Source organism: Symsagittifera roscoffensis, chromosome 5, assembly GCF_963678635.1.
Source record: "Symsagittifera roscoffensis chromosome 5, txSymRosc1.1, whole genome shotgun sequence".
NCBI classification, from domain to species: domain Eukaryota; kingdom Metazoa; phylum Xenacoelomorpha; order Acoela; family Convolutidae; genus Symsagittifera; species Symsagittifera roscoffensis.
Genome location: NC_087066.1, coordinates 38,486,648 through 38,512,015, shown reverse-complemented (window position 1 = coordinate 38,512,015; position 25,368 = coordinate 38,486,648). Strand labels below are relative to the sequence as shown.

General features: G+C 35.8%; 2 protein-coding genes across 2 annotated transcripts in view; one reads left to right on the top strand and one right to left on the bottom strand.

Moving 5' to 3' along the window:
• LOC134846886 (protein chibby homolog 1-like) overlaps window positions 1–25,368 on the bottom strand; it is a 270,708-nt gene that overhangs the window by 90,550 nt on the left and 154,790 nt on the right. The window lies entirely within an intron of this gene.
• The window catches only part of LOC134846356 (phosphatidylserine lipase ABHD16A-like), a 52,047-nt gene continuing 32,154 nt past the window's right edge, over window positions 5,476–25,368 (top strand). The window contains exon 1 of the mRNA XM_063863673.1: window positions 5,476–5,507. The gene's annotated coding sequence lies outside the window, so the exon portion shown is untranslated. The remainder of the gene's footprint in view (window positions 5,508–25,368) is intronic.

The window sequence follows — 25,368 nt, the reverse complement described above, 5'->3', positions numbered from 1 at the left end:
GGCTAAGATAAATTAACAATATGACGATGCATTTAATGCTGATTTATGACTTCATTGCTAATATATATGCATTTTTATATCGCTGGTATGGCCCTATTCAGCTTGTGCACTTACCGTAACTAAACGGAAGGGCCCCTTTTGTAATTTAATTTCAAAAAAATTATCAAACTATGTCACCTTTATAACATAAAACACAAACCCCGAACATCACATGCCCCATGGACTAATGGTTTAGTTGAAGGTGTGAACCGTTCCTTACAAAAAATATCTTAGATGTATCATAAATGGAATTGATAATGAAACATTCTCAATATTCGCACCCTCGATTTTATCAAAAAATTTCGCTTGTGTTTTTTTTTCCAATTTTTCATAAAAACTACCGGGTAGAGAGAGGACCGGTCGTAGCCGTCTATCTTTTTTATGTACTTTAGCCAGTCCATAAAGTAGAATAAGAATTTTTTAAAATTGTTAATTCAAACGTTTTCGCACATTTTGTGCATCGTCAGGATATAAAATTTTTTATTTACAATAAAATGATCAAAGATCATGTATGAAATTCAAAAAGAACATGTTAGAAATTTTTAACCGATCACATTCTTACATCTGTTATTACGTAATCATTATTTCATCGATTATGACAATTTCCATACTTTTTTCTTACTTGAGTCATAATTTTTCGGTTTGATGTTTTATCCAAACTGACATGTCAGTTTATTTTTTTCAAAAATTGCAATTTTTAGTCATGTTTAAACATGTACTATAATTTTAATGTCAGCTCCCTGCTCCTGAACTCCTCGCGCGTGTTAATTCTGGGGCGTTCTTTCCAAATATGTAAGGCCTCCAGAGTGAGGAGTTTCTGTATGTTACTTGATTGATCTATAATCTCAGACTTAAGCTCAGCGCTCTTACCATCCCTGTCACATTCTCTCAAATGTTGCCCTACTGGCGAATCTTCCTTGTGATGCTCTTCAATCCGCGTGGTCAAATGCCGGACCGTTTGTCCAACATAGGTGGAATTACATCCACTACATGTGAGCTTGTAGACCAATCTGGATTTCAAATCTTTCGCAAAGAGAGATTTAAGGGACGGTAGGCAAGTCTTGAGCTTTCTCGTAGTAAATATCACTTGGGCTCCAGCGTTTTGACGCAGTTTGGCAGCAAACCACTCCGATGCATTACCCTGGTATTGTAATGTTATAATGGGTGCACTGACCTTTAAAGGATCTTCCTTGACTGATGTTACCGTTGTTCGTGTGTCAGTTTTTCGGTCGATGATCTTATTCAACGTTCTTAATACGACACCATCTGACCATTTTTGAGGGTATTGATTATCCACCCATTGTTCTTTATTAATCTTCATTGCCTTGTCAAAATTTTCCCATGTTGATGTACTTCTAAAAATCCGATGAACAGTACCCTCAACTACATTGCGTTTATATTGCAATGGAGCGCAGCTTCTGAAGTTAAGGATAGTCCCAGTATCCGTTGGTTTTTGATACCACCCACATGTTACCTTTTTTTGGTGAGTCCACATTAATGTTCAAATCTAGAAAGGCTAAGTCTCCGTTCGAATCCGGATTTTCGATAGTGAATTGTAAGTTGGGGTGGAGCTCATTAGCTGCTTTTAACACTATATCTGGATCCCCCTTTACCGTCCTCACTATATCATCTACATATCTTAGGAACGCTTTGACATTTTCTGTTGGTTTTTCTGGATCTCGCTGCTCTTTACATCTCTTACAATACCAAACCATTTCTGAGATATGCTCATATTCTTTGTCTGATACATTACTACACTTTAAATGGTACCAATTTAAACAAGCTTCGCATTCGATCCCCTTACTTCTGTATGTTACCCTCCGCTCGCAATCAGGGCATAGGCCATTCCGGTTTTCATTTAGCTGTGTCAACGCAGGTACTTCCTTCATTAATGCATATTCGTACTCCTTTAGCCATAAATTGGCAAGAATGACAGCAAGGGATGCACCCATTGCCAACCCATCCTTTTGTACGTACCATAAACCATTGCATTTGAAGTGCACCTTACTTAGCGCCATGTTCAACAATTTCTTCATAGTTCCGCGTGCCAGTTTAGGAGGACTAGTTTGTTCGTACAGTTTCCTCAAGGCTATATCTATTGCCTCCTTTAGTGGGACATTAGTGTACAAACTTTTGACATCCAGGGAGATAATACTCTCATTATAGTCTAGATCTATGTTCTCTATGATCTCCCGAGCCATTTGTGTGTTTGTCTCAATATTTGCCCCCTCAATGTTGACAAAAAATTTGGCCAAAGTTTTATTTAGATGTTCATATGAGCTCCCTGGCAGTGACAGTACGGGACGTAGAGGGGTTCCTTTCTTATGTACTTTAGCCAATCCATTTAATCGAGCTGGCTGCCCTCCCGTGGACCTAGGCCTACTATACAGTGCCTCATCGATCTCATCTTTCTTTTTCATGGCCAACAGTTCTTTGTTGATGTCTTTCTCAATTTTCATACCAACACTATCAGTTAAACCTGGTTTTTTCGCTAAATTGTTCCGATTGCAGCAGCTCAGTTAGTTTAGCCTCATATGTCGTTTTCTTCATTACACAGAAGCCAACACCTTTATCGAATGGGACTGCCAAGAGACCATTGTCCTTCAAATACTTCCTGGCTTTCTCAATCCCTCTATCCGACGGTGTTTGCCGCACACGTTTAGCGTATGATTTTGCAGCAGCTTCAATTTCACATAATTTTTCACCTGGTACCTTTTGCGATTTAAGCTCAGATAAAAAATTATCAATGTCCGCAAGAAAGTGAAGTTCTTTGAAACGATCCCTCACCGGGTGCTTTGGGCCAAAACCTAACACTTCATGAACCCACTTGGGTAGCTCAATGCCATCTAGTGCTCTGACCGATTTGTCATTCACTTTCATTAACGGTCTGTCCTGCCGCTCTGCTAGCTTTTTTAACTTCTTTTCATGTCTATCCTTGATGTCATGGATAGCAATTCTAGCCTGGAGCTTTAGATAAAATGCTATTGAGGGCCACCATTGTTCATCTATCCCTCTCCGCACTACCTCTCTTGCCTTAGCTAGATCATCGTCTATCTTCTTCTCTTCTGACCTTGCCTGATTTATCTCTGTTCTTAGGAGTTTTAATTGAAAGCTATGCACCGCTTGGTTCGAAAAAACCCCATTTTCTGGCACCCGAAATCTCAAAAAATCTGTTATTATGTCATTGCTTTGACATTTCCGTAAAAACTTCAATCGATGGAAATTGTTGTTTAATTTATTTGAATACTTCAGGTAATTCAAAACTAATTTCCAAGTTTGTTTTTTCATGAGTATCCATCTCAGCATCGGGGGGGGGGGGGGCAAAACTACGGCGGTCATTATCCTGCAGGCCACGAGCACTTAAACTCATGCGGCTCTCAGCAGGATAATTCTCACAGCAGATTCACTTACCCAATCCGCGCCGTTTCAGCCGATGGTAGAGAGACGTCAGTCGTTGTTTCCTCTCTGCGTGCCTTCGCCTTGCGTCGTCCTTGTGATGGTTTCTGAGTCCGCGCTCTTATCTTTGAGAATATCCCGGGCAAGTTCTCTCTATGTGTCAGCACAACTCGCAATGACTTCAACTCAAGTTCGCTCGATTGATGAACTTCCAGGTATTGTCTCACCAAAGCGGGATCCTGCCTCTTGCCTCTCGAGATCAATTTCGTTGTTGGGACTATCAAGATCCCTGTACGCATCAGAGAATCAAAGATATCTGTCGTTCTGGTTCTTCTGCAATATATAATCGCCTTAAACCGATGTCGCTTTGATTGCAAATACGAAATTAAATCGTCCAGAGGATAAAGCGTGTTGGCATTGGTTCGGTGTTTCGACAAACTGTTATTCAATACGTCGTGCCAAAGAATTATCTCCTCGTCCACCAGAGGATGCTCTTCCAGAAGAGTCTGTAAAATTTGTCTCTTCCTCACGGTATGAGGATTCAGCGATAATCCCGATTCAGCGTATACCAGTTTGTCCAGTTCCCCTTTCTCTGCTGGTCGTAAGGTATTCCAGCTATGAAATAGAGAGCTTGCAGCTACAACCCATGCCATTTTAACTCAAATGTAAGAAAACTCATTGTTGAGATGAGAAAAGAAAAAAGAAAAATTAAGACTATTCTGAGAAAAATAAAAATGATCTAAAAATTTTTTGTTTGTATTTTTACAACAAACTTTTTAATCTATCATTCACTCTTCGCCGAGGTTATTTTTTTTCCAAAATTTAACAAAAAGAAGAATAAGAATTTTTTAAAATTGTTAATTCAAACGTTTTCGCTTATTTTGTGCATCGTCAGGATATAAAATTTTTTATTTACAATAAAATGATCAAAGATCATGTATGAAATTCAAAAAGAACATGTTAGAAATTTTTAACCAATCACATTCTTACATCTGTTATTACGTAATCATTATTTCATCGATTATGACAATTTCCATACTTTTTTGTTACTTGAGTCATAATTTTTCGGTTTGATGTTTTATCCAAACTGACATGTCAGTTTATTTTTTCAAAAATTGCAATTTTTAGTCATGTTTAAACATGTACTATAATTTTAATGTCAGCTCCCTATCGTTGCTGACATTTTCGTTGATGGTGGTTCGTCTGAGACCCGGAAAAAAGTCGTTTTTGTGTAGACGCTGATTGTTTTTCTAAGCAAAGAACGCATCTGAGCTGGAACCGAGTCCAAGGTTCAATTCAGAATTTGGTTCCACTTAACTACTAAAAAGACGCTTAAGAGCGGTCAACCTAAGGTTGACGCTTAAGAGCGGTCAACCTAGTAGTCAACCTGCACAACGCCAGTCCATAAAGTTGTGCAGGTTGACTACCAGTTGACCTCAAACTCGTATATGAGCCATCTGTAATATCATCCCATTTGTTCATGGTCAGTAGTTCTTTGTTCAATTTTTTTCAATTTTTTGAACAACTGAGTTGTTTTTGAGAGGAAGATATGAGCGAGATAAAGTCCGCTCTTAAGCGTCTTTTTAGTAGTTAAGTGGAACCAAATTCTGAATTGAACCTTGGACTCGGTTCCAGCTCAGATGCGTTCTTTGCTTAGAAAAACAATCAGCGTGTACACAAAAACGACTTTTTTCCGGGTCTCAGACGAACCACCATCAACGAAAACGTGTTAATCCGAAAGGCCGTGATGGAAATGTCACTAAGTGCAAAATTTGGGAATACATTTATCACTGGGTCGTGACTGTCCAGACGCGGACAAGACAGTTACTCATCAAAAGGTTCGGAAACGCCAGGAAAATGCGTTCAATTTAGAATTCGAAGCTTGAGAAAATAGTTTTAGTGGAAAAATCGGTTCGCCCTTGCCTTAAACATTAATTTACTTGACCAGATTAGAGTATCAGGCAAAATCGACCCGGAATGTACAGCAAGTGTGTGTGTGGACACCTTTGGGTAGACAGATATACGCGCAATGGGGATTAGCCTAATTGTTGTGATAAACTTATTAAATAGATTTGTTATGTTTGATGTTTGTGCCTGTATGTGGAGCGCCCTCTGAGGGATTTTAGAGACAGGTCTGTCAAGTGGCTTTCTGTGGGGAGGTGGGGAACTGGAACTGGCTTGAGAAGTCTGGTGGTGCGCCGCTGAACCTACTGAGCTCGGGTGAGATTGTTCCTTGTTTTTGATTTTTAACCTTTATGCTGCCTTTTAACCTTTTAAATTAATTTAGTTGTCTTTTTTTTTTTTATTTGCTGATTTGTAAAATTCCCACTAACCGCTTATCATGGGTTAGTTCAGTCCCCTAAAGTCCAGTCAAAATCCTTTTTTTTTACCTTTATGCTGCGTCAAGATGAGGAAAAACAACAAAGAGTGTACAAGCAAAGATTGCTTAAAACCTTCAGGACTGATAAATTGGATTAAATGTGATTGTTGTTCTAGTTGGTATCATATCAGTTGTGTAAATATTTCTCTTAGCGACTCTAAGAAAACCCAATGGTTTCAGTGTCCTTTATGCGTTGATGTAAAATCTGTTAATAAAGCAACAATAGGTAATGATTTAGTGCTAGACAATTATGTTAATACAGCCATCTCAAATGTCCGAGTACTCAAGAGAGTACCAAAAGACTCGCGTGTTCCCTTGGCGGAAAATCTGTCGGACAAAATAAATGACATCGTCTACAATGTAGAAGATGTTACAAAATGGCTAATTTTTTTAACGTCGTTCTTGTTTTTTTTGGAGCAACCGAAAAGAAGTGGACGCAAACAGACCACAAGCATGAGCTCTTTGATAAATAAAAAAATTCGAGCAAATGACGTGTCACTTCCAAAACCCCATCCCCAAGTTTCAATCCCGCCTCTGAGTGACCTCGAGCAGAGAATAAAGTTAATAAGTAGTAAGCTCGATGAAGGAAATGTAAAGGGAGGAATAAGGCTTGCTGCTTCGGATGACAAAATAGCTCCTTTTTCAACTGATAACTATCAAAAATTGTTATCTAAGCACCCGCAGCGAGCCAAATTTGCAGCTCCAAATCCAGAAAAGTTGGATAGTTTTTTCTTAACCGATTTCGACCTATACAAAGCGATAATGTCCTTTCCAAACGGATCAGCAGCAGGTCCTGATAAAATATTTCCTCAAATTTTTAAAGATCTTGTTAGTAAGTCGAATGGCAGTGCAGGACTTAATTTACTGAAATCGCTTACTAAGCTGATATACCTCATTGGAGATGGCAAAATACCGGAAGCACTAAGACCTTTCTTTTTTGGCGCAAAGCTTATCGCCCTCATAAAAATAGACGGAGGGTTGAGACCGATTGCCATAGGCAACACGCTGAGACGTATCGCGTCTAAATGCGCTGGAAGCAAGGCCCTCTCCGAGCGACAAAATTTTTTCGGAAACGTACAGGTAGGATGCGGTACCAAACGAGGAGCAGAAATAGCTGCGCACTCGTTTCGAAACCTAATTGAACGCGACGACAATCCAAAATGTACTGTTCTTTTAAAACTAGATTTTAAGAATGCCTTTAACTCTTTAAACAGAGAAACAATGCTGAATCATGTTTTTTCAAATCGCCCCGAATTATATAATTACACCCATTGCGCGTATGCTAAACCTAGTTACCTTTTTTACGGAAGCTCTGTCATAATGTCAGAAGACGGAACTCAGCAAGGTGATCCTGAAGCCCCACCCCTTTTTGCGGAAACAATTCATACACTAGTCAAACAGTTGGAGTCGAAAATTAACATCTGGTATTTAGATGATGGGAATTTAGCCAACGACTATAAGGTAGTACTCCGGGACCTTAAAAACATTCTGAAATCGGAACAAATTTACGGCCTGAGCTTAAACACTGAGAAGTGTGAACTTTGTTTTTTGGGACCGACTACTAGTACACAGTATAATTCAATTTTAACACAATTTCGAAAAATATGCCCCAAAATAAAAATAAAAACAAAAGAAGAACTCCTCATTTTAGGATCTCCAATCGGCGAACTTTGCCGAAAAGAATTACTCGACGAAAAAATTAGGGAGCTTGAAAAAATCTCGGATGTCATTGACAAACTAGACGCCCATTATGGTTTTTACCTCCTGAAAAATTGCTTTAGCATGCCAAAACTCCTATATTTTTTGCGTACGAGCCCTTGTTTTTTGCAAAATGATTTTTTGGAACGCTACGATAAATTACTAAGAAATTCGTTATGCAAGGTCACCAACGTGAAAATGGATGATAACCAGTTTTTACAAGCAGTTCTCCCGGCAGCCAAAGGTGGCTTGGGCGTTTCTTCCGCTCGTCTACTCGCTTTACCCGCTTTCTTAGCCTCAGCAGTAGGAGCGAAAGATGCCTTGAGCGAAATCTTTGGTTTGGAGCATGTGGATGGAACCTATGATGATGCGCTTAAACGGTGGTTTGACCTTGGAAAAATTGAAATGGCTCCGGAAAATGAAATCCAAAAAAATTGGACGGAGCCAATTTTTGACAGCGAAATTGCAGACTTGATTTTACGACTCGAACCAACGGACGTGAAAAGGTTCAACGCGTTCCAAGATAGATTTGGATCCCAATGGTTGAACGTCATCCCCTGCAAAAATTTAAGGTTAAAACTGTCGAACCAACAACTCAGAATTGCGATAGGACTTCGATTAGGATCAAAAATATGCGAACGGCATAAATGCGTGTGCGGAAAAGACGTTACCGAGGATGGTTGGCATGGTCTTTCTTGCCTCAAAAGTGCAGGGAGATTCTCTAGGCATTCAAACCTGAATGCCCTTATAAAGCAGAGTCTATCATCTACTCACATTCCGTCTGTTTTAGAACCACGACACCTCTACAGGACCGATCAGAAGCGACCAGACGGTTTGACGCTCGTTCCATGGGCTGATGGTAAGCAGCTCTTGTGGGATGTAACGGTAGTAGACTCCTTAGCTCCTTGTAGGATTAATGCCGGGTCTGTTTGTAACCCTGGTACGGCTGCCGCTGAAGCGGAAGAGCGAAAAATTGACAAATATAAAGATCTTGTAAATGATGGATATCTTTTTCAACCGCTAGCTTTTGAAATTCAGGGCGCGGCCGGCCCCAGCACAGAAGTTTTTTTGAGCAAGCTTTGTAAGAACCTAAGCATATGCACTGAGGAACCCAGAGCAGGCAGCTTTTTAAAACAGAGAATCTCCCTGGCAATACAGATTGCGAACGCCGCTTGCGTACTCGGAACAATAAATGACAAAATAACTTTCGACGAAATTTTTTACTTGTAACACTTATTATATTATCTCGTGTCGAGTTGCGTGTTCTTATTGAAGAAGCGTAACCCGTATCGATTTTAAATGAAAAGGACTTAAACACTTGACATCTTCTTTTATCATTATCACTTCCATATCTAGAAAATTCCAAGGATTTTGACTGGAATACATGATGAAGGGACTCATGACTGTAACCTCGGTTACTATGATACTTTTGACCTTCTGATTACCCCAAGAAAAGAAAAAAAAAGTCTGAAAAAGACCTGAAATCCGTGAAGTTGTCAACAAGTGATACAACCGTGATGTTTGGAGATATGCGTACATAAAAAACTCTGTTCAAAATCGTTTTTCCTGTTAAAAAAGCAGGATGGAAAGGTACGATAACTGCTGATGTTCTAGAGCGCAGTCTACCTCTGCTACGGAGTAAAAGTGCGTTAAAGCGAGCTAGCTTCAAGCTTGATACGGAGAATGATCGAGGAAACGTCTTTGGGAAAGATATTGAGCTTGGTGTGACGTCAAACGGTCATTACTTACTCCCCTTGTTAGAAGAACTAAGTACACAGAACGCGTTTGTCTCTATTCCGGATCTTCATGGAGACTTTGGAAGCTGGTAGAAGGCAATCTGGAAATTGCATCAACATTTCGGCCATTGCAGTTCAGTGGCGTTAACTTGATTGCTGAAAAACGCGAAGTTAGAGTGCTCTGAGACCGAAATTGCAAACCTCTTGCGTACTTGTGAAGTTTGTAAGGTCCACAGTAAACCTAGTCTAAAACCTGTTGCAAGACTAACTGTTGCCCAGGATTGCCATGGACCTTCATCAACTCGGAAGCACTGTGGTATCTACATATTATGAATGTCTTCAGCAGGTTCAGCATGAAAGTTTCTAGACGCCAGAGTTATTGTATCAAAGCTTACGAAACATTGGGTTTCTGTGCTTGGTCCACCGACAGTAGCCATTCTCACTGATTTTGGGGTGAGTTCAGTAATGAAGTTCTCGCAAAATTGTCAGAAATGTACAACATCAAAATCATGACCACAGCAGCCTATTCGCCGTTCAGCAAGGGAACTTGTGAGCGACACAATGCTATCATTACTGACACACCGGAGAGAGTGACCGCTGATTTTCCAGATTTCGTTTTGGATACTAGATTGTCCTACGTCTGTATGGCGAAAATTAAGTTTTACAACAATAACGGATTCACTCCGTCACAGGTCAAGTTAGGAACAAATCAAATAGTTCCGAATGTACTGACAAATACATAGATGATTTTTTGTGGATGAGATAAAACATTAATAATGCAGTAATATGTGTAAAATATTTGAGTTGGTGGTATGGCGAAAATTAATTTTTACAACAATAACGGATTCACTCCGTCACAGGTCATGTTAGGAACAAATCAAATAGTTCCGAATGTACTGACAAATACATAGATGATTTTTTTGTGGATGAGATAAAACATTAATAATGCAGTAATATGTGTAAAATATTTGAGTTGGTGGTAATATACTCATTTTAATACAGGTTTGTGTGTCTCTACTGTAATGCATGTGACTCATTTCAAATGCGGGTAATATATTCATTTCGCTGTTAATTAGTAATTACTGGCTACAGTGATTACTCTCAGGCTACGCGGCCGCTCGCTGTATTGCCGCCCATTTTAATAATATTCTCACGCCACTACCTGTCGCTGTAATGTGTTTCAGTGAGAATCATCACAACACTTAAAAAGAAAGTGCAGTTTTTGTGATTTATACTGTTCTTGTATTTCAGATAGTTGTGCCTCAATTGATGTATTCAGTCTTAATATGTTTTAATTAACATCTCTGGGGCGCTGCAACACTGGGGAGTCTTCTTAGCGATTATCATCAATTCTCTTGACAAAATGCTGCTTTTGGAGGGCATAGGTGGAGTTACATCCATCCACTGCATGTAAACGATTGACGCCATCCTTTATTGCTCTGAGTTCTTCCGCAAATCAAGGAATGAAAATAAATCTGTTGCCGTATCTTTATTAGATTTATCACAAGCTTTCGATTCTATCGACCACGATCAATTAAAGAACAAATTGTATGATTTGGGTTTCTCTGAATTGGCAATCGAAATGATTCATAGCTTTATAAACAATAGACAGCAGAAAACTGTCGTAAATAATATGGAATCCAATTGGATCTCACTTCACCAAGGCGTACCTCAAGGTATAATTTTGGGTCTCTAATTTTCAACTTATACATAAATGACAAAAAATTTAACTGAATTTTGCAAAGTGGTACAATATGCAGATGATACACTACCATTTTGTGATGATAATGACATCAACAATGCTCTACAGCTATTGCAAAAGTCCTGTGAGAATTTGTCTCTATACTTCACAAAACATTCTCTGAAACACAACACAAAGAAAACTGAGTTGACAATATTTAGCAAAAATTATCCAGGCAGAAACCTCAATTCAAAGTTCAGTATAATATTAGATGATAACAAAATAGAAAAAAAGCCAGAAGTTTAGTATTTGGGGTTAATTCTAGATCAATTTCTAACCTTTCAGGGAGAAGTTAAAAATATATTAAGGAAAATGGCTTGCGGGATCAAAACATTACAATCGATTAAAAAAACCACTGACAATAAAAAACCGATTATTGAAACGTTTTAGTCATAAGCCATCTGCACTACACAGCAATACTATTAAGCAGTTTGACATCCAATCTCATAATATCCCTTGAAAAACAACTCAGTTGGGCAATAAAGACCTGCAATGACAGAAAAAAGTTTGATTCTTCATCCAATCTTAAGCTGGAATACCACGCCACGTACTTCCGGTTTCCTTGTTTCTCGATTGGAAAATAGTTTGCCATCAATGGAAAATGAAACATAAACTACTACCTGCAGACACAAAAATGAAGTACGTGAACAACATAATTGACGAGAACAAAAGAACTAAAAAACTACACTTTCAAGTAAGATTCAGCAGCCATTATATCGAAAATTGTTTTTTTTTTGTTTCAGAAAATCAGTTCTTATTTGGAACCAAATTCAAAATGCAAATTCAAACATAAACAGCTGCAGTTTAACTTACAAGACTACGAAATTTATCAAATTACAAGACTAAGAAATATTTTTTATCTATTTTGCGTGAAGATCCTTCTATGGCAACCTATGGAAAAACAACATGGAAACAATTTAAGTTTATTTGATGTTGAAAATCGAACCATTGATTTAAATATTTTGTAAATAAGTATATAACCCAGAAAAGTCGTTTGACTTACACTTGCTTAATAATAGTAATTATAATTTTGCAATTGAACACTTGCTTAATAATAATAATTATCATTTTGCAATTGAAGTGTTCTTTTTTTTTGTAAATTCATATTTTTAATTTTCGGGCGCTGAAATTTTTTTTATGCTCCGAAAATTTCGCCAAATTTGCAGCTAGTAGTTGCGATGGATTGCCTCGATACTGTGTTCTCAAAATAGGGGTTGAGTTGTTCGACCAGTTTTCGTTTCCTTTTTTGATACCGAGGTTCGGATACTATCCCATCTGTTCATTTTTCCGGATATTGATTTTCAATCCAATGTTTACGTTTTTTCCTAAAATGGTTTTCCTCAATGCCTAACATAATCACCTGCTGATCCAGCTTGCTGAAATTAGGTTAGCTTATTCAACAAAATTAGTTTTCCAGTCTCAGCAGAAAGGTCTGTTTAAGAACAAAAATTTTTTCAGACATAAAAGATGAAACTCAAGCAGCTGACAGCTGAATTGCAGAAAATTGACAGTTTCTCGAAGCCAAAAGTTCATTTGGAACAGTATGAGACACCACCTGAGCTGGCTAGTGAGATGGTTTTCAGTGCTTTGCAAAATGAAGATATCTGTTCTGATAGTAGAGTTGTGGATTTGGGATGCGGAACTGGCATGCTTGGAATTGGAAGTGTTTTATGCGGTGCTAACTATGTTCTTGCAATTGATATTGACGAAGACGCGCTGAGTGTAGCGCAAGGGAATGTAGAAAATATTTTGAATAAATCAGTTATCGATTTCATGAAAGCTGATATCAGAGATTTAAATTTTTTGTGTTTCAAACCGGCTGTAAATTTTGACGTCGCCTTCATTAACCCACCATTTGGCACGAAATCACGCCATGCCGATATGAATTTTCTGGAGTGCGCCAGCAAAACTTTGGGATGTCGAACCATTTATTCTTTTCACAAAGGCTCAACTCGAACACATGTTTTAAAAGCCGGAACAGCTTTTGGATTCAATAAATGCCAGGTTTTAGCAGAATGTCGATTTCCCATTTATCAAACGATGAGAGGGCATACTAAGAAGTGCGTTGACATAGATGTTGATCTCATTCGCTTCAGTCATTGATATCTGAAAATCAGGTTGACATGATTCGACGAGTAATTTGAATCCTGGGCGAAATTTTGTTGATGTAGCAGTGTGTCTGAATTCGGAATATATAACGAGTCAAGATCTTTGTTAAAGATAGAATATCATAGATGCCTTGTCCTTAGATACGAGAGCTGAAATGGACTGCATTATAATAAACTTACATGATTAAAGCTTTCTGGATTCATATATGTAACATGTTTATTTATAGCAGATTATTAGCTCGTACTGCCTGCTATGATGGAATCTAGACATAGCCTTTAGTCACTAGATATCTTGTATTAAGTTTTTTTTTTTAAATCAAGGCCTTGACTGTGAATCGAGCAAAGTCTTGATGGTGAATCAAGCAAAGTAAAAATATGAGTGAAGCTTTGGTTTTCAGCTGTGGTAAGTTTTTACACATTTTTTTGTCGAACCCCACATTCTGGCAATTTGTATGGAGTGACAAGAGACAGTTAGAGCAAAGTGGGGAAACTTGGTTGTCTAAGCGGGCGAGGTAAGTATTTTAAAGCCGACTGTAACCAGACAGAAGTCGGAAAAGCTTACAGCGGGTGCTTCTGGGAAGGGACTGTTCAGAGAGGTCGATACTTGTAGGTTGAATTTAAGTGACTTCAGGAGGGGTTTTTGCGAGGAACTTGTTTATGAGGTTAGTATGGTTTTCTTGAGATTGTTAAAAATGATTTGAGTGATGCGAACGCTATAGTGGTGGTTTGGGCTCTCAACTTGTTTAACAAAATAATTGAACCATTTGATATTTTGTTTCATAATAAATTTATGTTTTTCAGCTTCTGCACATGTGGTCTAGAGGCAGCGACTACGCCTGGGACAGCTGACGTCTTAAGTTCAAATCTGGCCGGAAAAAGTCCATTGTTGATCTTTTTTGTCTGCTTATTTTTGACGGCTTTGTTGCCACATCACCCAATTCTCTTACGCTGTAAACCAAATATAATTCAAATTTTCATAGCTCTAATAGCTTACGAGAGCTGAAATGGACTGCATTATAATAAACTTACATGATTAAAGCTTTCTGGATTCATATATGTAACATGTTTATTTATAGCAGATTATTAGCTCGTACTGCCTGCTATGATGGAATCTAGACATAGCCTTTAGTCACTAGATATCTTGTATTAAGTTTTTTTTTTTAAATCAAGGCCTTGACTGTGAATCGAGCAAAGTCTTGATGGTGAATCAAGCAAAGTAAAAATATGAGTGAAGCTTTGGTTTTCAGCTGTGGTAAGTTTTTACACATTTTTTTGTCGAACGGTCAAAATGAGTAATGTTTCGAAACCAGATTTAAAATGCTTGTTATTATTCATTAGTCAAACTTAAGACGCCTTGACATAATTGAGTGGTATTTTGTCATTGGCTGCGAGAAACAGACAAACATAAAACACTGCTGCGCAGATCAATCTATAACTCCTAAAGTTGCGTTTGCTTTAAGTCTTTTAGGACCGGTTGTTTTAAATGAAACAAGAAAAGCCAGTTGCTGTGCAAGTCTTACAATGTTTCCGCCACATTGTTTAACTTCAAAAAACGATAAAAAAATGAATTTAGACTTTTTCTCAAAGCTTAATTTTTTTCTACTCTTACTGGGTATTATGGAAATCAGCTCATTTAATTGCATATGATTACCTAGGTAGTTCAACTGACAGCTGTAAAATTAAACCGAGAGAATATCTTTCTTTAGCACATGATTGGGCCGGTTCTGCTCATCCGTCTGTAGGCTAGGGTATTTAGCTACTGCCACCAGCCTTAACGAGGTCTGCAGAAGTAAAAGGGTAGGGATTTCTGGGCCACTCAAAATTCTGGCAATTTGTATGGAGTGACAAGAGACAGTTAGAGCAAAGTGGGGAAACTTGGTTGTCTAAGCGGGCGAGGTAAGTATTTTAAAGCCGACTGTAACCAGACAGAAGTCGGAAAAGCTTACAGCGGGTGCTTCTGGGAAGGGACTGTTCAGAGAGGTCGATACTTGTAGGTTGAATTTAAGTGACTTCAGGAGGGGTTTTTGCGAGGAACTTGTTTATGAGGTTAGTATGGTTTTCTTGAGATTGTTAAAAATGATTTGAGTGATGCGAACGCTATAGTGGTGGTTTGGGCTCTCAACTTGTTTAACAAAATAATTGAACCATTTGATATTTTGTTTCATAATAAATTTATGTTTTTCAGCTTCTGCACATGTGGTCTAGAGGCAGCGACTACGCCTGGGACAGCTGACGTCTTAAGTTCAAATCTGGCCGGAAAAAGTCCATTGTTGATCTTTTTTGTCTGCTTATTTTTGACGGCTTTGTTGCCACATCACCCAATTCTCTTACGCTGTAAACCAAATATAATTCAAATTTTCATAGCTCTAATAGCTTGCATAGAGTCTTTTGAGAACTAATTCGCTGTATGAACTAACTCGAAATATTTCCAAGTTCCATCGCTTGAATAGCTTGCGAAGAAAAAGTTTTTAACTTTCCACCAACTGATTCGCTTTATGAAACAACCGGAATTTTTCAAAGTTTCCTTGCTTTAACAGCTTGCCTAGTAAAACTTTACTTTTTTTTCGCGAATTGATTCGCTTTATGAAACAACTTGAAATAGTTCAATGTTTCATCGCTTGAATAGCTTCAGTAGAAAATCTAAAGCTTAGCCATCCGATTTGCTTCATGAAACATTTTGAAATATTTCAAAGTTAATATTTCATAGAAATATTTAATAGAAATATTTCATAGAAATATTTCATAGAAATGTTTCATAGAAACATTATGAAATATTTCAACGTTTCTTTGAAAAACTTCAATTTTTCGGTAGCCGATTAGTTCTCTGAAACTAAGTTTTTCGAACCGATTTACGATATGGCTCATTTTGAAATTGTTCAAAGTTTCGTTGCTTGGATAGCTTGATCAGAACAACAACTAGTTTTTTGCTTGACAATTGTTTATTGGAGGCGGAGTTGCTAGTAGACTTTATCTCAGGCTCACAACTTGTTTAACAAAATAATTGAACCATGTGATATTTTGTTTCATAATAAATTAAAGTTTCAGCTTCTGCACATGTGGTCTAGAGGCAGCGACTACGCCTGGGACAGCTGACGTCTATGGTTCAAATCTGGCCGGAAAAAGTCCATTGTTGGCCTTTTTGTCTGCTTTTTTTTGACGGCTTAGTTGCCACATCGCCCAATTCTTTTACGCTGTAAACCGATTTTTCGTTGTACTTGCAAGTGTTTGGCTAGTTAATTTTAAATTGACATACCCTGTCTCGGTATATAATATTTTTTCGATCGAAAGTTAGTCGGTTTGAATATTCTCGGCTTGTATTTAATTGGCATGCGGATTTGATTTCGCCTTATTATCGGAAATGTTCTCTACGTGGCATATTCTCTGCGTGGCACTATGCTCTACTCTTCGGGAAAGATGAAAAATGAAAATTTTCAGCTGAAAGATGAAAATTGTCAGCTGAAAGATGAAAATATAGGGAATATACAGCCAGATAATTACACATTTTTCAAAGTCATGTGAAAGATTGAAAAATTATTTATCTGCGGAAAAATTATTTATCTGCAATTATTTTTTACCGAAGAAATTATGGAGGTTTAAAAGCTTAAAGGGGATAATTCGAGCGCGTTATACAGTGTTTCTGATAAATTTTTTTAAACAGTTCTCTTCGTATTTTCTCATTTGCTACTACGCTGCGGTATAATAATCGTAGTAAATTAATTTCAGGCAATTCCATTGTGGGTAGTTAATAAATTTACAAACCTCGCCAACAATTTTTTTGCCTAGGAGAGCACCATTGGGCCTACAGGTCCGTTCACAAGTGTCTTGGAGCGGAAATTCATTTAGTATGTTATTGATACTGGTTGAGAATTAAATTCCCAAAACTTGAAATCAAAATCATGTGACTACTTAGATTAATTTGTAGATTAATTTGTTTTGGTCTTGGCGAAAAATCGAGGAAAGGAAACTTTACTAGAAAAAAGACAAACAAATCATGGAACTTATTTAACTAATAGAACTTAACTAATTTTTTTAAGGAGTCTTCGTTATCCAGGGTGTAGCAGTCTAAAAACTTATGATTGATTAAATTTAATTTGTGACAGTAGATTTTTTATGTTTTCGAGTAAATTAGGATGATAATTTAGGATACTGTTTGAAGTTTTTCTTGGCCCAACAATAATTCACTAATTTGGGTTTTTGTGTGTTTTTTTTGCTGTACTGTTAGTTTTTTTTGCTGTACTGTGCATCTAATAGAGCTCTTTTTCACTTCATTTTCTGTAATGAGCTCGTTCAAAATTCGAATAGGGCTTTCACATCTGAGAACTTGAGACACTGTTTTCACCGGTTATACAAATGGAGCTCGTTCGCAAAAAACGACTTATTTTTAAATCTTTGATTATGGATTGATTGGTATCTACGTGCCCTTAAGATAACTCTGAACAAGCGCTTAACTTTTTGATCTAAAAAATCTTCTTTGTGGATGCGTAAGCCTTAACGCCAAACTGTAAAAAAAGGTTGATCGAAAGATTTGTAAGTTGTTACAAGGTGCTTGGTCCAAAGAAACTTTCTTAACCTATAAAAAATTCCGCTGAACTTCGCGACTCTTTTACTGAGAAAATCAGTGTGTTCATCGAAGTTCAGCTGTTTATATATATGAATTCCGAGTTATCGAAAAAATTTCTTTCGCTGAGTTCGCTGATCATTTAAGTTAACAGTTTGGAGGTTTAATTTTCTCCTGCTGAAAATTAAGGTTGTTGTTTTATCCGCATGTAGTGTAAGCTTTTTTTGTTTTGACCATTGTGCGGTTTTGTTCAAAGCAGCCTGGTGTTCAGCATGCACGTCTGGGTACATGTCCTAATTACTGTGTCGTCTGCGTATAAAATAGATTTTGTATTTTGGTTTGAGTCGATTATCATTAATGAAAGTTATAAAAAGCAGAGGATCAAGAATATATCCTTGAGGAACTACGAAATGAACTTCTCTTAGTTTTGAGTTTGCATGTTTAATGGCTTCATACTGATTTCTATGATTCAAATAAGACTAAAAACTAACCAATTGGTTCTCTTAGTCTATAGCGTTCACATTTTTTCAACAGTAATAATTCATCTACTGTATCGAATGCTTCTTTTGCTTAATTTTTGGATTTTCGAGGTTCAGCAACTTTCTGGTCGGTAGCAGTTCTCCGCATTCTTACTGGTTTTCTCCACCGTTCGTTAGTTTAACAGCGTAATGATCTGTTAAAGACATTTTCAGAATTTTTATATATCGGTCATTGCTGCTTTAAAAAAGTCCAAGTCCAAACAGTTTTGGCGATTGGTTGGTCTCTCTCATGGGTTTGTCCGAGTTCAGCAAAAATAAACTATTTTCCGAAAAAATGTATGTCAGTTCCACATATTTTTAAATGTACTTCGAGTTATATTAACATTAAAATCATCGCATACTGCGTGTTTTGTTTCCGGTGTCAGCATTAGTGAATCCAGAGGGATCTGCTATTTTTCTAAATTGATTTTGTTTGTTGATGTGGTTGGAATGTAAACTACAGTTAAAACAGTACGAAATTTTTGTGTATTAAGAACAATGGTTAAAAGCTGAACGTTATGATCCGTTACTGTCTACCTTTTGTCTTCCCTTACATATACATCATCCCCGCCTCCCTTTTTTTCTGCAGTTTTTTTTCAATTGTTCTATAGCCCTGTGGGTTAAAAATCTTACTATTTTGCTCATTTTTCAGCCAAGTATCAGTGAAAAATTTTGCCACTGGCATTTCCATAAGACTGTAAACCAAAACTTACAGCTTATCAACATTTTTCGAGAACGAGCATTTGTTTTGCAAAATAAATGATTCCATTACTCCCGGAGTTTAAAGTTCCTAACTCCGATATGTCCTCGTCCATCCTATGAATCCTTCTCTCAGCGTTTCTTAATTTTTGAATTTTTTTTTAAAACTATAATTACACAAAAATTATGTTTGTTGTGATAATGTTTGCTTGTGCAGTTCAAATGAAAAACTTGAATTAGTTGAACAAAATGTATATGCTGTTTCCTTGATTTTCATTTTTAATTAAATAAACTTATTTTTTCTTGTCCTTGAAGAATGAAAAACTAGAAAAAGACAGCGAAAAAACCTGCGAAAAAAGTATTCTAAAAATGAATGATAAAAATTGAATTTAAAACGATAAAAAAAAATTTGGTTTCTTTCAATTTAAAAATTTGTTTTGATCTTTACACTTTAGAAAAGAATCTGACTGAATTTTTTTTTCAAAGCATCCCAGGAGTACCCCTGTCTTGGTATTGGCCGGTCGCGAACTCACAACCTGAGACAAGACTGCCCACATCATTCCGCTGTTAAAAATGGAGGAAACAGTAATACCTGATGAGTAAGACAAGAGGTGAAATCGGAGGTGTTTTTTTTGAAAATTGATTATTTATCAGCCAAAAATAACTCATGTCAAAACATCGTAGACAGTTAGTTGTCTTTTCTAACTTTTTGATTAAGCTAAGTTTAAAAACCAATGCAAATATTTGCCTTTCCTATCTAAAAGCTTTTTAGAAAATTATAAAAATAACGAAAATTAAGCTTTCTAATGTCTCAAATCATGTAGGGTTTTTGTCTTCGGCCATTGTTATTTTACTGGTTGCAATGTTCATAAAGTTTGGTGCTTAAAACTTTAATCTGAACAACTCAATGTTTTTTCTGGTGAAAGTGCGTGCGAAAGTTTGCTCTTTTCGTCTCAAATCGTCCAACGATCTTAAAAACTTTAGCATCATCTTCAGAACAATTTCAAAATGTTCATTAAGTTGGGAAAAACTTTAGTACCTCAGTCAATAATACTTAAACTGAAATCCGTATTTTGTTTTACTAGCGTGTTGAGGGCGCTAGTAAAATTTTTGTGTATTAAGGACAATGGTTAAAAGCTAAACGTTATGATCCGTTACTGTCTACCTTTTGTCTTCCCTTATATATACAATCCTGCCTCCCTTTTTTCGGCAGTTTTTTTTTCAATTGTACTATAGCCCTGTAGGTTAAAAATCTTACTATTTTGCTCATTTTTCAGCCAAGTATCTGTGAAACATATTGCCACTGGCATTTCCATAAGACTGTAAACCAAAACTTGCAGCTCATCAACATTTTTCGAGAACGAGCGTTTGTTTTGCAAAATAAATGATTCCATTACTCCCGGAGTTAAAAGTTCCTAACTCCGATATGTCCTTGTCAATTCTATGAATCCTTCTCTCAGCGTTTCTTAATTTTTGAAGTTTTTAAAAAATATAATTCCAAAAAAAATACGTTTGTTGTGATAATGTTTGCTTGTGCAGTTCAAATGAAAAACTAAACTTAGTTGAACAAATTGTATACTGTTTCCTTGTATTTAATTTCTAGTTAAATAACCTTAATTTTTGTTGTTCTTGATGAATGAAAAACTAGAAAAAGAAAGAGAGAAAACCTGCGAAAAAAGTATCCTAAAAGTGAATCGTAAAAACTGAATGTAAAACGAACAAAAAAAATTTTGGTAAGCCAAGAGGTGAAAACGGAGGTGATTTTTTTTTGAAAATTGATTATTTATCAGCCAAAAATAACTCATGTCAAAACATTGTAGACAGTTAGTTGTTTTTTTTTTCAACTTTTTGATTAAGGTAAGTTTAAAAACCAATGCAAATAATTGTCTCTCCTATCTAAAAGCATTTTAGAAAAATATAAAAATAACGAAAAATAATATTTTTATGTCTCAAATATTGTAGGAGTTTTGTCTTCGGCCATTGTAGTTTTACTAGTTGCAATGTTCATAAAATTTGGTGCTTGAAACTTTAATCTGAATAACTCAATGTTTTTTCTGGTGAAACCGCGTGCGAAAGTTTGTGCTTTTCGTCTCAAATTGTTCAACGACCTTTAAAACTTTACCATCATCTTCAGAACAATTTCAATATGTTCATTAAGTTGGGAAAAACTTTAGTACCTCAATCAATAATACTTAATTTGAAAACGGTTTTTTGTTTTACTAACGTGCTGAGTGCGCTAGTAAAATTTTTGTGTATTATGGACAATGGTTAAAAGCTGAACGTTATGATCCGTTACTGTCTACCTTTTGTCTTCCCTTATATATACATCAACCCTGCCTCCCTTTTTTCGGCAGTTTTTTTTTCAATTGTACTATAGCCCTGTAGGTTAAAAATCTTACTATTTTGCTCATTTTTCAGCCAAGTATCTGTGAAACATATTGCCACTGGCATTTCCATAAGACTGTAAACCAAAACTTGCAGCTCATCAACATTTTTCGAGGACGAGCGTTTGTTTTGCAAAATAAATGATTCCATTACTCCCGGAGTTAAAAGTTCCTAACTCCGATATGTCCTTGTCAATTCTATGAATCCTTCTCTCAGCGTTTCTTAATTTTTGAAGTTTTTAAAAAATATAATTCCAAAAAAAATACGTTTGTTGTGATAATGGTTGCTTGTGCAGTTCAAATGAAAAACTAAACTTAGTTGAACAAATTGTATACTGTTTCCTTGTATTTAATTTCTAGTTAAATAACCTTAATTTTTGTTGTTCTTGATGAATGAAAAACTAGAAAAAGAAAGAGAGAAAACCTGCGAAAAAAGTATCCTAAAAGTGAATCGTAAAAACTGAATGTAAAACGAACAAAAAAAATTTTGGTAAGCCAAGAGGTGAAAACGGAGGTGATTTTTTTTTGAAAATTGATTATTTATCAGCCAAAAATAACTCATGTCAAAACATTGTAGACAGTTAGTTGTTTTTTTTTTCAACTTTTTGATTAAGGTAAGTTTAAAAACCAATGCAAATAATTGTCTCTCCTATCTAAAAGCATTTTAGAAAAATATAAAAATAACGAAAAATAATATTTTTATGTCTCAAATATTGTAGGAGTTTTGTCTTCGGCCATTGTAGTTTTACTAGTTGCAATGTTCATAAAATTTGGTGCTTGAAACTTTAATCTGAATAACTCAATGTTTTTTCTGGTGAAACCGCGTGCGAAAGTTTGTGCTTTTCGTCTCAAATTGTTCAACGACCTTTAAAACTTTACCATCATCTTCAGAACAATTTCAATATGTTCATTAAGTTGGGAAAAACTTTAGTACCTCAATCAATAATACTTAATTTGAAAACGGTTTTTTGTTTTACTAACGTGCTGAGTGCGCTAGTAAAATTTTTGTGTATTATGGACAATGGTTAAAAGCTGAACGTTATGATCCGTTACTGTCTACCTTTTGTCTTCCCTTATATATACATCAACCCTGCCTCCCTTTTTTCGGCAGTTTTTTTTCAATTGTACTAAAGCCCTGTAGGTTAAAAATCTTACTATTTTGCTCATTTTTCAGCCAAGTATCAGCGAAACATATTGCCACTGGCATAAGACTGTAAACCAAAACTTGCAGCTCATCAACATTTTTCGAGAACGAGCGTTTGTTTTGCAAAATAAATGATTCCATTACTCCCGGAGTTAAAAGTTCCTAACTCCGATATGTCCTTGTCAATTCTATGAATCCTTCTCTCAGCGTTTCTTAATTTTTGAAGTTTTTTAAAAATATAATTCCAAAAAAATATGTTTGTTGTGATAATGTTTGCTTGTGCAGTTCAAATGAAAAACTAAAATTAGTTGAACAAAATGTATATACGGTTTCCTTTTATTTCATTTTTAGTTGAATAACCTTAATTTTGTTGTCCTTGATGAGTGAAAAACTAGAAAAAAAAGAGAAAAAACCTGCGAAAAAGTATCCTAAAAGTGAATCATAAAAATTGAATTTAAAACGAACAAAAAAAATTTGGTTTCTTTCAATTTAAAAATTTGTTTTGATCTTTACACTTTAGAAAAGAATCTGACTGAATTTTTTTTTCAAAGCATCCCAGGAGTACCCCTGTCTTGGTATTGGCCGGTCGCGAACTCACAACCTGAGACAAGACTGCCCACATCATTCCGCTGTTAAAAATGGAGGAAACAGTAATACCTGATGAGTAAGACAAGAGGTGAAATCGGAGGCGTTTTTTTTTGAAAATTGATTATTAATCAGCCAAAAATAACTCATGTCAAAACATCGTAGACAGTTAGTTGTATTTTTTAACATTTTGATCAAGGTAAGTTTAAAAACCATTGCAAATGTTTGTCTTTCCTATCTAAAAGCATTTTAGAAAAGTATAAAAATAACGAAAAATAAGCCTTCTAATGTCTCAAATCATGCAGGGTTTTTGTCTTCGGCCATTGTTATTTTACTGGTTGCAATGTTCATAAAGTTTGGTGCTTAAAACTTTAATCTGAACAACTCAATGTTTTTTCTGGTGAAAGTACGTGCGAAAGTTTGCTCTTTTCGTCTCAAATCGTCCAACGATCTTAAAAACTTTAGCATCATCTTCAGAACAATTTCAAAATGTTCATTAAGTTGGGAAAAACTTTAGTACCTCAGTCAATAATACTTAAACTGAAATCCGTATTTTGTTTTACTAGCGTGTTGAGGGCGCTAGTAAAATTTTTGTGTATTAAGGACAATGGTTAAAAGCTAAACGTTATGATCCGTTACTGTCTACCTTTTGTCTTCCCTTATATATACAATCCTGCCTCCCTTTTTTCGGCAGTTTTTTTTTCAATTGTACTATAGCCCTGTAGGTTAAAAATCTTACTATTTTGCTCATTTTTCAGCCAAGTATCTGTGAAACATATTGCCACTGGCATTTCCATAAGACTGTAAACCAAAACTTGCAGCTCATCAACATTTTTCGAGAACGAGCGTTTGTTTTGCAAAATAAATGATTCCATTACTCCCGGAGTTAAAAGTTCCTAACTCCGATATGTCCTTGTCAATTCTATGAATCCTTCTCTCAGCGTTTCTTAATTTTTGAAGTTTTTAAAAAATATAATTCCAAAAAAAATACGTTTGTTGTGATAATGTTTGCTTGTGCAGTTCAAATGAAAAACTAAACTTAGTTGAACAAATTGTATACTGTTTCCTTGTATTTAATTTCTAGTTAAATAACCTTAATTTTTGTTGTTCTTGATGAATGAAAAACTAGAAAAAGAAAGAGAGAAAACCTGCGAAAAAAGTATCCTAAAAGTGAATCGTAAAAACTGAATGTAAAACGAACAAAAAAAATTTTGGTAAGCCAAGAGGTGAAAACGGAGGTGATTTTTTTTTGAAAATTGATTATTTATCAGCCAAAAATAACTCATGTCAAAACATTGTAGACAGTTAGTTGTTTTTTTTTTCAACTTTTTGATTAAGGTAAGTTTAAAAACCAATGCAAATAATTGTCTCTCCTATCTAAAAGCATTTTAGAAAAATATAAAAATAACGAAAAATAATATTTTTATGTCTCAAATATTGTAGGAGTTTTGTCTTCGGCCATTGTAGTTTTACTAGTTGCAATGTTCATAAAATTTGGTGCTTGAAACTTTAATCTGAATAACTCAATGTTTTTTCTGGTGAAACCGCGTGCGAAAGTTTGTGCTTTTCGTCTCAAATTGTTCAACGACCTTTAAAACTTTACCATCATCTTCAGAACAATTTCAATATGTTCATTAAGTTGGGAAAAACTTTAGTACCTCAATCAATAATACTTAATTTGAAAACGGTTTTTTGTTTTACTAACGTGCTGAGTGCGCTAGTAAAATTTTTGTGTATTATGGACAATGGTTAAAAGCTGAACGTTATGATCCGTTACTGTCTACCTTTTGTCTTCCCTTATATATACATCAACCCTGCCTCCCTTTTTTCGGCAGTTTTTTTTCAATTGTACTAAAGCCCTGTAGGTTAAAAATCTTACTATTTTGCTCATTTTTCAGCCAAGTATCAGCGAAACATATTGCCACTGGCATAAGACTGTAAACCAAAACTTGCAGCTCATCAACATTTTTCGAGAACGAGCGTTTGTTTTGCAAAATAAATGATTCCATTACTCCCGGAGTTAAAAGTTCCTAACTCCGATATGTCCTTGTCAATTCTATGAATCCTTCTCTCAGCGTTTCTTAATTTTTGAAGTTTTTTAAAAATATAATTCCAAAAAAATATGTTTGTTGTGATAATGTTTGCTTGTGCAGTTCAAATGAAAAACTAAAATTAGTTGAACAAAATGTATATACGGTTTCCTTTTATTTCATTTTTAGTTGAATAACCTTAATTTTGTTGTCCTTGATGAGTGAAAAACTAGAAAAAAAAGAGAAAAAACCTGCGAAAAAGTATCCTAAAAATGAATCATAAAAATTGAATTTAAAACGAACAAAAAAAATTTGGTTTCTTTCAATTTAAAAATTTGTTTTGATCTTTACA